Source organism: Macaca fascicularis, chromosome 5, assembly GCF_037993035.2.
Source record: "Macaca fascicularis isolate 582-1 chromosome 5, T2T-MFA8v1.1".
NCBI lineage: Eukaryota > Metazoa > Chordata > Mammalia > Primates > Cercopithecidae > Macaca > Macaca fascicularis.
The window spans coordinates 76,173,432-76,187,480 of record NC_088379.1 but is presented as its reverse complement, the minus strand read 5'-3'; positions in this window follow the sequence as shown (position 1 = coordinate 76,187,480).

Sequence of the window (14,049 nt, the reverse complement as noted above, 5' to 3'; positions counted from 1 at the left end):
AGGTTGAGATAATATTCATGTATTATTTTCCCCAACTCATGTTGAGGATTTTTTTTCTTTCTTTTTTTTTTTTTACATGGGCGTATTGCATGATGTTGAGGTTTGGGTTACGATCCTGTCACCTGGGGAGTGAGCATAGTACCGGATAGGTAGTTTTTCAAACCTTGCCACCCATATTTCCCTCCCTCATCTAATAGTCCTCAGTATCTATCGTTGCCATTTTTATTTCCATGTTCACCAGTGTTCAGCTACCACTTAGAAGTGAGGACATTCAGTATTTGGTTTTTTATTCCTGAGTGAATTTGCTGAGGATAATGACCTCCAGCTGCATTGATGTTGCTGAAAAGAACATGATTTTATTCTTTTTTAAGGGTGTGTAGTCTTCCATGGTGCATTTGTACCACATTTTCTTTACCAATTCACTGTTGATGGGCATCTTGGTTGATTCCATGTCTTTGGTATTGTGCGTAGTGCTGTGATGAACATATGAGTGCATATGTCTTTTGGGTAGAAGGATTTATTTTCTTTGGATGTATATGCAGGAATGAGGTTGCTGGATCAAATGGTAGTTCTGTTTTAAGTTCTTCAAGAATCTCCAAACTGCTTTCCACAGTGGCTAAACGAATTTCCATTCCCATCAGCAGTGCATAAATATTCCCTTTTCTCCACAGTCTTGCCAGGATCTGTTGTTTTTGACTTTTTAATCATAATCATTCTGACTGGTGTGAGATAATATGTCATTGTGATTTTGATTGGTAATTCTCCAGTGATTAGTGATGTTGAGCAGTTTTTCATGTTTGTTGGCTGCTTGTATGTCTTCTTTTGAGAAGTGTCTGTTCATGTCCTTTGTCCACTTTTTAATGGGGTTATTTGTTTTTGGCTTGATGATTTGCTTAAGTTCCTTATAGATTCTGGAGATTAGACCTTTGTCAGATGCATAGTTTGTGAATATTTTCTCCCATGCTGTAGGTTGACTATTTATTCTGTTGATAGATTATTTTGTTGTGCAAAAGCTCTCTAGTTTTATTCAATCCTACTTGTCAATTTTTGCTTTTGTTACAAATGCTTTTGAGGACTTAGTCATAAATTTTTTCTCAAGGCCTATGTCCGAAATGGTATTTCTTAGGTGTTCTTCTAGATTTTCATAGTTTGAGGCCTTACATTTAAATCTTTAATCGATCTTTTTTTTTTGTATATGGCGAAAGGTAGAGGTCCAGTTTTAATCTTCTGCATACAGGTAGCCAGCTGTCCCAACACCATTTATTGAATAGGGATTCCTTTCCTTATTGCTTTTTTTAAATCAACTTTGTTGAAGAGCAGAAGGCTGTAGGTGTGTGACTTTATTTCTCAGTTATCTTTTCTGTTCCATTAGTCTATGTGTCTGTTTTTATATTGGTACCATGCTGTTTTGATTACTGTAGTCTTACCGTAAAGTTTGAAATGAGGTAATGCAATGCTTTGACTTGGCTCTTTTTGCTTAGAATTGCTTTGGTTATTTGGGCTCTTGTTTGGTTCCATATGAATTTAATTTTTTTTCTAATTTTGTGAATAAAGACTTGGTATTTTAATAGGAATAGCATTCAGTGCTCATTGCTTTGGGCAGTATAAGCCAATGACATTGAAGATATTATTTCTTCCAATCCATGAGCATGGAATGTTTTTCCGTTTGTGTGTGTCATCTGTTATTTCTTTCAGCAGAAGTGTTTTGTAATTCTCATTGTAGAAGTCTTTTACCTCCTGGATTAGCTGTATTCCTAGGTATTTTATTCTTTTTGTGGCTATTGTAAATGGAATTGACTTTTTGATTTGGTTCTAGGCTTGAAAGTCATTGGGATATAGAAATGCTACTGATTTTTGTACATTTATTTTGTATCCTGGAACTTAAATTGTTTAACAGTTCCAGGAGCCTTTTGGCAGAGTCTTTAGGGTTTTCTAGGTGTAGAATCATATCATCAGCAAAGAGGGATAATTTAACTTTTTCTTCTTCTGTTTGGTTGCCATTTATTTCTTTCTCTTGCCTGATTGCTCTGGCTAGGACTTTCAGTACTATGTTGAATGGGAATGCTGAGAGTGGGCATCCTTTTTTTTCATTCCATTTCTCAAGGGGAATGCTTCTAGCTTTTGCCTATTCAGCATGATATTGGCTGTGGGTTTGCCAGAAATGGCTGTTATTTTGAGGTGTGTTCCCTTGGTGCCTAGTTTGTTGAGAGTTTTCGGTTATGAATGGATGTTGGATTTTATTGAAGACCTTTTTCATGTCTATTGAGGTGACCATATAGCTTTTGTTTTTAATTCTGTTCATGTGGTAAATCACATTTATTGATTTGTGCATGTTGAACCAATCTTGCATCCTGGGAATGAAGCCTACTTAATCATGTGGAATTAACTTTTCTATGTGCTGCTGGATTCGGTTTGCTAATATTTTGAGAATTTTTGCATCTATGTTTATGAGATATATTTGCCTGTAGTGTTTTTGTTATTGTTGTTTTTGTGTTTTTGCCAGCTTTTTGTATTAGGGTGATTCTGGCTTCATAGAGTGAGCTAGAATTTATACTCCTCAGTTTTTTTGAATAGGTTCAGTAGAATTAGTACAAGCTCATCTTTGTACTTTTGGTAGAATTTGGCTGTGAATCCATCTGGCCTGGGGCTCTCTTTGGTTGGTAGGTTTTTAAAAATTGTTCATTCCACTAACAACTTGATATTGTTGTGTTTACGGTTTCAATTTCTTCCTGATTCAATTTTGAGAGATTGTGTATTTCCAGGAATGTATCCATTCTCTCTAGATTTTCTAGTGTTGTGCACAGGGGTGTTCATAATAGTCTTGAGGATCTTTTGTATTTCTGTGGGATTGATTGTAATGTCGCCTTTGTTATTTCTGATTGTACTTGTTTGGATCTTTTCTCTCCTTTTCCTTGTTAATCTAGCCAGTGGTCTATTGAGCTTGTTTGTCCTTTCAAAGAACCAGCTTTTAGTTTACTTGATTCTTTATATAGATTTTGGGGCATCAATTTCCTTCAGTTCTGCTCTGATTTAAGTTATCTTTTTTTCTTCTGCTAGCTTTGTGGTTAGTTGTTTTTGTTTTTCTATTTCCTCAAGGTATGATGTTAGATCATTCATTTGAGATCTTTCTGACTTTTTAATGTAGACATTTAGTGCTATAAACTTTCCTCTTAACACTGTTTTTGGTGCCTCCTAGATATTTTTGGTTATTGTGTCTTTGTTTTCATTTATTTCAAAGAATTTTTTAATTTCTGCCTTAATTTCTTTGTTTTCATAAAAGTCACTCAGAAGCAAGTTGTTTAATTTCCATGTAATTGTGTGGTTTTGGAAGATCTTGGTATTGATTTCTATTTTTGTTCCACTGTGATCCAATAGTATGGTTGGTATGATATTGCCTTTTCTATATTTATTGAGACTTGTTTTATGGGCAAGCATGTGTTGGATCTTGGAGTATGTACTATGTGCAGATGAGAACACTGTATTTTGTGGTCGATGGATGGAGTATTCTGTAGATGTCTATTAGGTCCAGTTGATCAAGTGTTGCAATTACGTCTAAAATTTCTTTGTTAGTTTTCTGCTTTAATGATTTGTCTAACACTATCAGTATTATTCACTATTATTGTGTGGCTGTCAAAGTCTTTTCACAGTTCTAAAGATAGCCGTTTTGTGAATCTGGGTGCTCCAATGTTGGGTGCATATGTATTTAAGAGAGTCAAGTCATCTTGTTGAATTGATCCCATTATCATTATGTAATGCCCTTCTTTGTCTGATTTTACTGTTGTTAGATTACAGTCTGCTTTATCTGATATAAGAGTAGTGAGTACTGCTCTCATTTATTTATTTATTTTTTGCTTGCATCACGTATCTTTCTCTAACTCTTTATTTTGAGCCTACGGATGTCATTATGTGAGATAAGGGTCTCTTGAAGACAGCAGATGGATTTCTTGTTTTTTTTTTTTTTTTTTTTTTTTTTAATCCGATTTGTAACTCTGTGGCTTTTAAGTGGAGTGTTTAGATCATTTACATTCAAAGTTACTATTAATATGTGAGATTTTGATTCTATAGTGAAGTTATTAGCTGGTTGCTTTGTATTTTCTATTGTATTGTTGCTTTATATGTCTGTAGCTATGTAATATAAATGTGTTTGTGTGTGTGTGTGTGTGTGTGTGTGTGTGTGTGTGTCTTCGGTAGTAGTTATCATTATTTTGTTTCTAGGTCTAGAGTTCCCTTAAAGATCTCTTGTCAGACTGGTCTAGTGATTGCTTATCTGGAAAAGATTTTATTTCCTCTTGCTTATGAATCTTCATTGCATAGAATATGAAATTCCTGATTGGAATTGCTTGTCTTTAAGAATGCTGAAAACAGGCCCCCAATCTTATCTGATTTATAAGGTTTCTGGAGCAAAGTCCACTGTTAGCCTGAAGAAATTGTTTGTACATGATCTGACCATTTCCTGTAGCTGCCTTTAAGATTTTTTTCTTTAGTGTGGACTGTGAATAGCCTGGTAACTATATGCCTTGGTGATGCTCATTTTGTATAATATTATGTAGGTGTTCTGTGGATTTCTTGTAGCTGGATATCTACCTCCCTTGCAAGATGGTAACATTTTCCCGGAGTGTTTTCTCAAAGATGCTTTCAAGGTTGTTTACTTTTTGCCCTTCCCCCTCAGGAATGCCAGTAAATCCTAGGTGTGATTGCTGTACATAATCCCATATTTCTCAAATACGTTGTTCATTTTAAAAAATTCTTTTTCTTTATTTCTCTCTGACTGTGTTGGTTCAAAAAACTGATCTTCAAGCTCTGAAATTTTTACTTCTGCTTTGCTGTCCTGTCTATTGATAAAGTTTTCCAATGTATTTTGAAAATTGTTAAGTGAGTATTTAATTCCAGAAGCTCAACTGATTTCTTTTTAGATGTTTGTCTCTTCCTTCATTTCCTCGGCTGCTTAAGAAGTTTCTTTGTGTTGATTTTCAATCTTGTCTTGGATCTCTTTGAGCATCCTTGCAACCCATACTTTGAATTCTTTATGTGTCATTTCTGAGCTTTCATTTTGGTTAGGGATCATTGCTGTACAGCTAATGTTATCCTTTGGTGGTATCACTACATTCAGATTTTTCATGGTGCTAGAATTCTTGCACTGACTTCTCATCTAGAGACACAAGCACTTCTAATTTTCTGTAATTATTTTCATATGGGAAGGAATGTTTTTCTTTCTTTCCCTATAAAAAGGTTTTTTTTTTTTTCATTTCCTTTCTTGTTACCCCATCTCGCTAGGGGATGTGACCACAGCAAATGTTGGGTAAGATCTTTTGGCTTTGCTTCCATAACCCTATACTCTATTGAGTTTTCTACTGACCTGTGTAGTTTGACCTATAAACTAGTAGGTGGTGCTGATGGGTAAGACCTTGGTGTGGCCAGCATGGCAAGAGATATACTTAATCCTTGTTTACTAGAAGAAGCTCTCTGTTGCCTCAGGCAGTGGGATAATTTGTGGAGTGCAAAGGGGTCTGACCAATCCACTCAGCCCTGGGAGTGGGGCACAGGGAAAGAATGGCAGGCCCAGACTCTGAAGTCTGCCTACTGGTCCCCTGATGGTAGGCACAAGCACCAGTACTGAGAGAGAATCTAGTGGGCAGCCACTAAGCACAGAGGTGTGACTAGGCATGGAGCTGGGAAACCTTCTTGGCTCCAAGTTCTCAAATGGAAGGAAGGGGGCAGCCGGAACTTCCAATCCAGGAGAATAGGTGCTCTAGATGCCTGGAGAGCTGCCAGAGCAAAGTGTAGAGGGCCTCCTGCAACAGAATCTTTGCACATAAAGGGTGGGCTTGCTCAGTCAGGCTGCAGATTCAAGTGAGAGGGGGTTCTGAATACCTGAAGGTGTGCCTAAGCATGGGGTGGAAAGGGCCCTGCTTCACTGTAGTCTCTGCAAAGGAAGGGTGAGGTCACTCAGGCTGCAAGTCTGGGTGAGTAGGTGCTCAAAATACCTGGAGATCTGAGTGTGGTATGGAGAAGGCCCTGCTGCACCATGATCTCTGCACAGGAAAGATAGGGTGGCTCAGGCTGCTGGGCCAGGCTAGTGGGTGATTCAAGTGCCTGGAGGTGTGCTTGGACATGGAATGTCAAGGGTACCGCTGCACCGTGATCTCAGGGGAACTGGCTGGGGCACCCAGCATTGACTCACACAGACTGATTTCAGGTCCCCACACTGGCCATGGCTGCAAGCCTTATCACCCAGGAGTAACTGCCGTTGTAGCAGCTCTCCTTCTGCTCCAAGCCTGTGACAGGAGAGACCACAATTCTAGCACCTACTGCTGAGATGCTTTGCATCCAGCAGCATGCGTGGTCACACTGTGGGTCACCAAAGAATGACTGACTTTGTATGTGCTCAGGTTAAAAATGGCATCTTGCTCCCAGCTCTGGGGCTGGGAAAATGCGTGAAGCATTTTGCTATTGTCATTGGGCCCGAGGCATACATGCTAAAACCTTCGAATCCACCATCTTGGTTGTGTAGGGAGGTGACTTGTTCATGTAGTATATGATTTTTAAATTAAGTCAAAGACTGGTTTTTTTTTTTTTTTTTTTTTTTTTTTTTTTTTTTTTGTAGGTGCATCTATCCATGCAGATGGTGGAAGGACAAGCCTATACTTATTTTAGGAGGTGTCTTCTAGGACCAATCAATTCCTATGCTCCTGGAGAGGCGATACAGTACAGTTAATGGAGGTGTCATTACTGCTGTGATCAGATCAGTTGCCATGGGTGATTTCTAATGGGTTCAAAGCTCAGTGTTCTTTACCGATTTCTCATTTTCATTCCCACTGTCATAGTTCAGACCCTTATTACCTCTTGTCTGGACTACCAGCTGGTTTGATTGACTTTGGTGTCACATATCTCAAAATCACCTACAGAGCTTAAGGCTCTCAACGTTTTCTTTTTATCATATCACTTTCCTGATAAAAAGTCTCCAGCAGGTCCCCATCACCTACTGAATGAAGAACAGACTTTGTAGCCTGGTATCTAACAGTCTCCTGAACTGGCAATATCTCATCTGTCCTGCCTTATACTCTCTAGTAACTCACATGTATCCTTTATCCATGCCTGCCAATAGCTGCTAGTAGCTTAGTTTTCCTTATGCCATCTCCTTTTCCTTTGTTTTTCTGTCCAATGAAATAAACATATACTTCTCTTCTATTTCTTCCATCAGCATTCTATGTATGCATTCTTTACTGCCCATTACAAATCCCTCTGTCTTCAATAAAGTTCTTCGAACAGTTCAACTATAAGAGACTTTTCATCCTCTGAACTCTATGAGTGGACTTATGATATCTCTTCTATATAGCTACAATTTTGTCTTTGGATTACAGTTAGAACACATATTTATATGGGATTTTGAAGTTATTAAATTCAGGGGCTGCATCTTAGTCATTTCTGCACCCCACAGTGACTAGCCCAGGGCCATAACATAGTAAATACTCCAAAATATGTTTCATTCAAAATGAGATAGTTACCACCATTCTAGAGAGTGTTATCCACAAAATCCTAAATCCCCAAAGGCAAGTGGTTATAATGTTTCTTCTGCCCAGTTTGTACTTATAGTGCCTTCTATTTTTATTTTGCAAATTCATCACAATTGGAATTAAGGTCTTAATTTTCATAATTATTTCTTTATTGTTAATCTTTGTAAGGACAGATATTAAGTCCGCTCACTCCTCATTGTATGCTCAGAACTAGGACAGTACTTGGAATGTGGATGTCATGCAGCAAATATTAACTGAATAAGTTAGTAAGTTTTCTAGCATAACCTATTTCCCAAACACCTGAAACAATAGTTAAGTGTTCAAAGATATATATTGGACACTTACCATATTGAGCACATACTAGGGCTGGGGAAACAAGCAAAATTGAAAGTGACTTCCCGCATACTCAAGAGTGAAAGTTTCATTCAATTCAATCAGTTGACAAAATAAAGTGAGCCAATTTGTCTGGTTTTAGTTGACAGCAGATCAATCCCTGCCATACCTGGTCCATAAAGGAATCACAAAAGCTCACTAACTAAGGCTGACTTACATTCCTGGCAAAACCAACATGGCCTGCCTTACAAGGAAGCGTTATTTGATACTTTTAATTTATGTCTAATTTTTCAGATATCTGGAACTATTTCTTCTGTGTAATAGATTTCACCTCACATGAATAATGTCCATGGACATGCATCTACAGTGTAGGACTCAGTTGACAATACAGAATGTATATCTTCAATATCGTAAAGGAGTCCTTGTTTAAATGGTCTGTCAGTGATGAGACATTTAGTATTCAACTGGGTTATTCTAAGAGGCACATCATGTATATATTCCTCCTGACACTGATCTTGAAAGCTGTGTTAGGTTAGATCAGTATAGATTGGGCCATGAACTATAGAACAATATTATAAAACTCTATCCTTTGCTTTTATTGGAGTCATATGAGAAATGGTCCTGTGTAGAAGATCTCTACATTAAAAAAACCCTAGCAATTAAATATATTATGTATAAATTTATTCAATATTTTAATATGAGCACCTATATGATTTTTTTTTCTGTATTTAGGATTAAGATAAACTTTTTCCACTGATATGCTTTCTTTCAGTAGTAAATGAAAGATTTGCAACTAGAAGAGGTTAAGAAAATGGTGGATGGGAGGCAGGACTGAATTGCAGATCCCACCTGGATGGACAGAACATGTAGAGACTCACATTGTGAAATTTTGCTCCAAGAACCAATACAGGAACATACAAGTGAAGCCAAGATAATGTACACACACTTTGAAGAAGTAGATTGCTCCTGCAGGCCCCAGGAGACAGCCCAAAAACTGTGAGTACCCAAAGTGTGAAAGTGGGAAAGGGAGATTATCTGCCCCTGAACACATATCCTCCCTGGAGAACCTAAAGATCCAGATCATGGGAGAAGGGTTTGACCTTGCCTGGAGCTGAGACAATTTTAGAGAACCCAGTGAAATACAGGGAAAGAAGCAGTGGGAAGAGCCCTGTGGGCTCTCTCAGTCCTCAGGAAAGCCATTTCTGACTTTGTGTTGCAGAGGTCCTTGGGGAAGGCTGCCAGAGGAACTGGGAAAAAACCACAGTGAGAAGGAAAGTTCCAGCTGAGCTTTTTGACAATGTTGACTGAACGTGAAGTTTCCAGGACAGGACTTGGGTGACAGGGTGAATCTGGAGTGCACACACCGCACAGAAGACAGTGCAGGCAGGGAAGAGTAAAACCTGAAAGTTCTGCCTTCTTTTACCGCCAGGAGGCTAGTAGCCTGGGGCAGGTTCTCAGCCCTGCTCATCCGCTCCTGGAAACAAACTTGGTGCTGTTGAGTAGGGCACCGTGGGAGTGAGACCAGCCTTTTGGGCTGCATGGGAGCTAAGTGAGGTTTGTAACTGCCAAATTTTCGCCACTTCCCTTGTGATGTACACACCACAGCAGAAGCAGCCATAATCCCCCTGGGAACATAACTCTAATGGCCTGAGAATCACACCTCTCATACCCCAGAGCAGCTGCCTCAAACCTGTTCAAGGAGAATCTGAGTTCAGTCATGCCTAACCCTGCCCTCACCAGATAACTTTTCTCTACTCGCCTTGGTAGCTGAAGACAAAGGACATATTCTCTTGGGAGCCCTAGGGTCCTATCCACTGCCTGATCATTCCTATACTACCACAGTTGACGCTTTCTTGAAAGTGCCACCTCCTGGCAGAAGACCAACCAGCAAAAACCTAGTGCAATAAACAAAACTACAACTCAGGACCCTCACAGAGTCCATTTCACTACCTTGCCACCTCCACCAGAGCAGGTGCTGCCACTTATGGCTGAGAGACCTGAAGACAGTTCACGCCACAGGATTTTGTGCAGACAACCTCCAGTACCAGCCTGGAGTCCAGTAGCTCTGCTGGGTGGCTAGATCCAGAAGATAAATAATAGTCACTATAGTTTGACTTTTAGGAAGCCACATCCCTAGGAAGAGAGGGAGAGCACTACATCAAGGGAAGACCTTTAGGACAAAAGAATCTGAACAGCAGCCCTGGAGCTGCAGATCTTCCCTGTGACATCATCTACCCAAATGAGAAGGAACCAGAAAAATAATTCTGGTAATATGACAAAACAGGGTTCTTTAACACCCCCAAAACATCACAGTAGCTCACCAGCAATTGATCCAAACCAAGAATAAATCCATGAAATGCCAGGAAAAGAATTCAGAAAGTCAATTCTTAAGCTAATCAAAGAGGCACCAGAGAAAGGTGAAATCCAACTTAATGAAATAAAAAAATGATACAAGATATGAAGGGAAAATCTTCAGTGAAATAGATAGCATAAATCTAAGAAAACACAACTTCTGGAAATAAAAGACACATTTAGAGAAATTCAAAATGCACTGGAAAGTCTCAGCAATAGAATTGAGCAAATAGAAGAAAAAAGTTCAGGGCTCAAAGACAAGGGTTTTGAATTAACCCAACCCAACAAATACAAAGAAAACAGAATTTAAAAAAATGAACAAAGCCTCTAAAAAGTTTGGGATTATGTTAAATGACCAAATCTAAGAATAATTGGTGTTCCTGAGGAAAAAGAGAACTCTAAAAGTTTAAAAAACATATTTGAGGGAATAATCAAGGGAAACTTCCCTGGCCTTGCTAGAGATCTAGACATCCAAATACTAGAAGCTCAAAGAACACCTGGGAAATTTATTACAAAAAGATCATCACCTAGGCACATAGTCATCAGGTTATCTAAAGTCAAGACAAAGGAAACAATCTTAACAGCTGTGAGACAAAAGCAGCAGGTAACCTACAAAGGAAAACCTGTCAGATTAACAGCAGATTTCTCAGCAGGAACCCTACAATCTAGAAGAGATTGGGGCCCTATCTTCAGTCTCCTTAAACAAAACAATGATCAGTCAAGACTTTTGTATTCAGTGAAACTAAGATTCATAAATGAAGGAAAGATACTATCTTTTTCAGAAAAACAAACGCTGAGAGAATTTGCCACCACCAAGACAGCACTACAAGAACTGCTACAAGGAGTTCTAAACGTTGAAACAAATCCTTGAACTACAGCAAAATAGAATCTGCTTAAAGCACAAATCTCACAGGACTTATAAAACAAAAACACAATAATAAATAAATAAATAAATAGATAGATAGATAGATAAATAAATAAATACCTAAGGTGTTCAGGCAACAAATAGGACAATGAATAAAATAGTACCTCAGATCTTAATACTCACATTGAATGTAAATGTCCTAAGTGCTCCACTTAAAAGATACAGAATGGCAGAATGGATAAGAATTCACCAATCAAGTATCTATTGTCTTCAAGAGACTCATGTGACACATAACATAAAGGGTTGGAAAAATATATTCCATGTAATTGGACACCAAAAGATAGCAGGAGTAGCTATAGCTATTCTTACATAACAAAACAAACTTCAAAGCAACAGCAGTTAAAAAAGACAAAGAGAAACACTATATAATGAAAAAAGGACTTGTATAACAAAAAATTATCACAGCCATAGATATGTATGCATCTAACACTGAAGCTCCCAAATTTATAAAGCAATTACTATTCTACCTAAGAAATGAGATAGACAGCAACAAAATAATAGTGGTGGGCTTCAATACTCCACTGACAGCACCAGACAGGTCATCAAAACAGAAAGTCAGTAAAGAAATGATGGGTTTAAACTTTATTCTAGATAAAATGGACTTAGTAGATATTTGCAGAACATTCTACCCAACAGCTGCAGAATATACATTCTATTCATTAGCACATGGAACATTCTCCAAGATAGACCATATGATAGGCCACAAAATAAGTATCAATAAATTTTGAAAAACTGAAATTGTATCAAGTATTCTCACAGACCACAACGGAATAAAATTGGAAATCAAAAGGAAACCTCAAAACCATGCAAATACATGGAAATTAAATAACCTGCTCCCGAACAATCATTGGATCAATAATGAAATCAAGATGGAAATTTAAAAAGTCTTTGAACTGAGCAATAACAGTGACACAACTTATCAAAACCCCTGGGATACAGCAAAGGCAAGAGAAAATTTCATAGCCTTAAATGCCGACATCAAAAAGTCTGAAAGATCAAAAATAGACAATCTAAGGTCACACCTCCAGAAACTATAGAAACAAGAACAAACCAAACCCAAACCCAGTAGAAGAAAAGAAATAACAAAGATCAGACCAGAACTAAATGAAACAAAAGAAATACAAAAGATAAATGAAACAAAAAGCTGGTTCTTCAAAAAGATAAATACAATTGATAGATCATTAGCAAGATTAATCAAGAAAAGAAGAGAAATGATCCAAGTAATCTCAGTTAGAAGTGAAATGAGAGATATTACAACTGATACCACAGACATACAAAAGATTATTCAGGGCTACTGTGAACACTTTTACAAGCATAAATTAGAAAATCTAGAGGAGGTGGATAGATTCTTGGAAATATACAACCCTCCTAGATTAAACCCGGAAGAAACAGAAACTCTGAACAGCCCAATAACAAGTAACAAGAGTGAAGTGTTAATTAAAAAATTGGCCAGAACCAGATGGATTCACAGCTGAATTCTATCAGACATTCAAGGAAGAATTGGTACCAATCCTATCGATACTATTCCAAAAGATAAAGAGGGAGTCCTCCCTAAATCATTCTACAAAGCCAATATCACACTAGTACCCAAACCAGGGAAGGACGCAACAAAAAAGAAAGCTACAGACCAGTATCCCTGATGCATATAGATGCAGAAATCCTTAACAAAATGCTAACTAACCAAATCCAACAATATATTAAAAAGGGAATCCACCATAATCAAGTGGATTTAATACCAGGGATGCAGGGGTGGTTTAACATATGCAAGTCAATAAATGAGATACACCACATAAACAGAATTAAAAACAAAAATCACATAATAATCTCAATAGATGCAGAAAAAGTATTTGACAAAATCCATCATTGCTTTATTATTAAAACCCTCACAAAATTGGCATAGAAGGGATATACCTTAATGTAATAAAAGCCATCTATGACAAACCCACAGCCAACATAATAATAAATGGGAAAAAGTGGAAAGCATTTCCTTTGAGATCTGGAACAAGACAAGGATGCCCACTTTCACCACTTCTATTCAACATAGCTCTGGAAGTCCTAGCCAGAGCAATTGGACAAGAGAAAGAAATAAAGTGCATCCAGATCAGTAAAGGGGAAGTCAGACTCTCACTGTTTGCTGATAATATGATTGTATACCTAGAAAACCCTAAATACTCAGTCAAAAAGCTCCTAGAACTGATAAATGAATTCAGCAAAGTTTTGGGGCACAAAATTAATATACACAAATCAGTAGCTCAACTATAGACCAACAGCAACCAAGTTAAGAATCAAATCAAGAACTCAACCCCTTTTAACATCAAAAAAAAAAAATAGAATTCTTAAGAATATAGCTAGATGACAGAATAAGAACAGGTCTGGTCTGCAGCTCCCAGTGGGATCGATGCAGAAGACAGGTGATTTCTGCATTTCCAACTGAGCAACCTGGTTCAACTCACTGGGACTGGTTGGAGAGTGGGTGCAGACCATGGAAGGTGAGCTGAAGCAGGGCAGAGCGTTGCCTCACCTGGGAAGCACAAGGGGTTGGGGGATTTCCCTTTCCTAGCCAAGGGAAATCATGACAGACGGTACCTGGAAAATCAGGACACTCCTGCCCTAATACTGCGCTTTTCCAACAGTCTTAGCAAATGGCACACCAGGAGATTCTATCCCGTGCCTGGCTTGGCGGGTCCCACACCCATGGAGACTTGCTCACTGCTAGTTCAGGAGTTCGAGATCAAACTGTGAGGCTGCAGCCTGGGCTGGGGGAGAGGCGTCTGCCATTGCTGGCGTTTGAGTAGGTAAACAAAGCTGCTGGGAAGCTCAAACTGGGTGGATCCCCCTTAGACCAAGGAAGCCTGCCTGCCTTTGTGGACTCCACTTCTGGGGTCAGGACATAGCTGAACAAAAGGCAGCAGACAACTTCTGCAG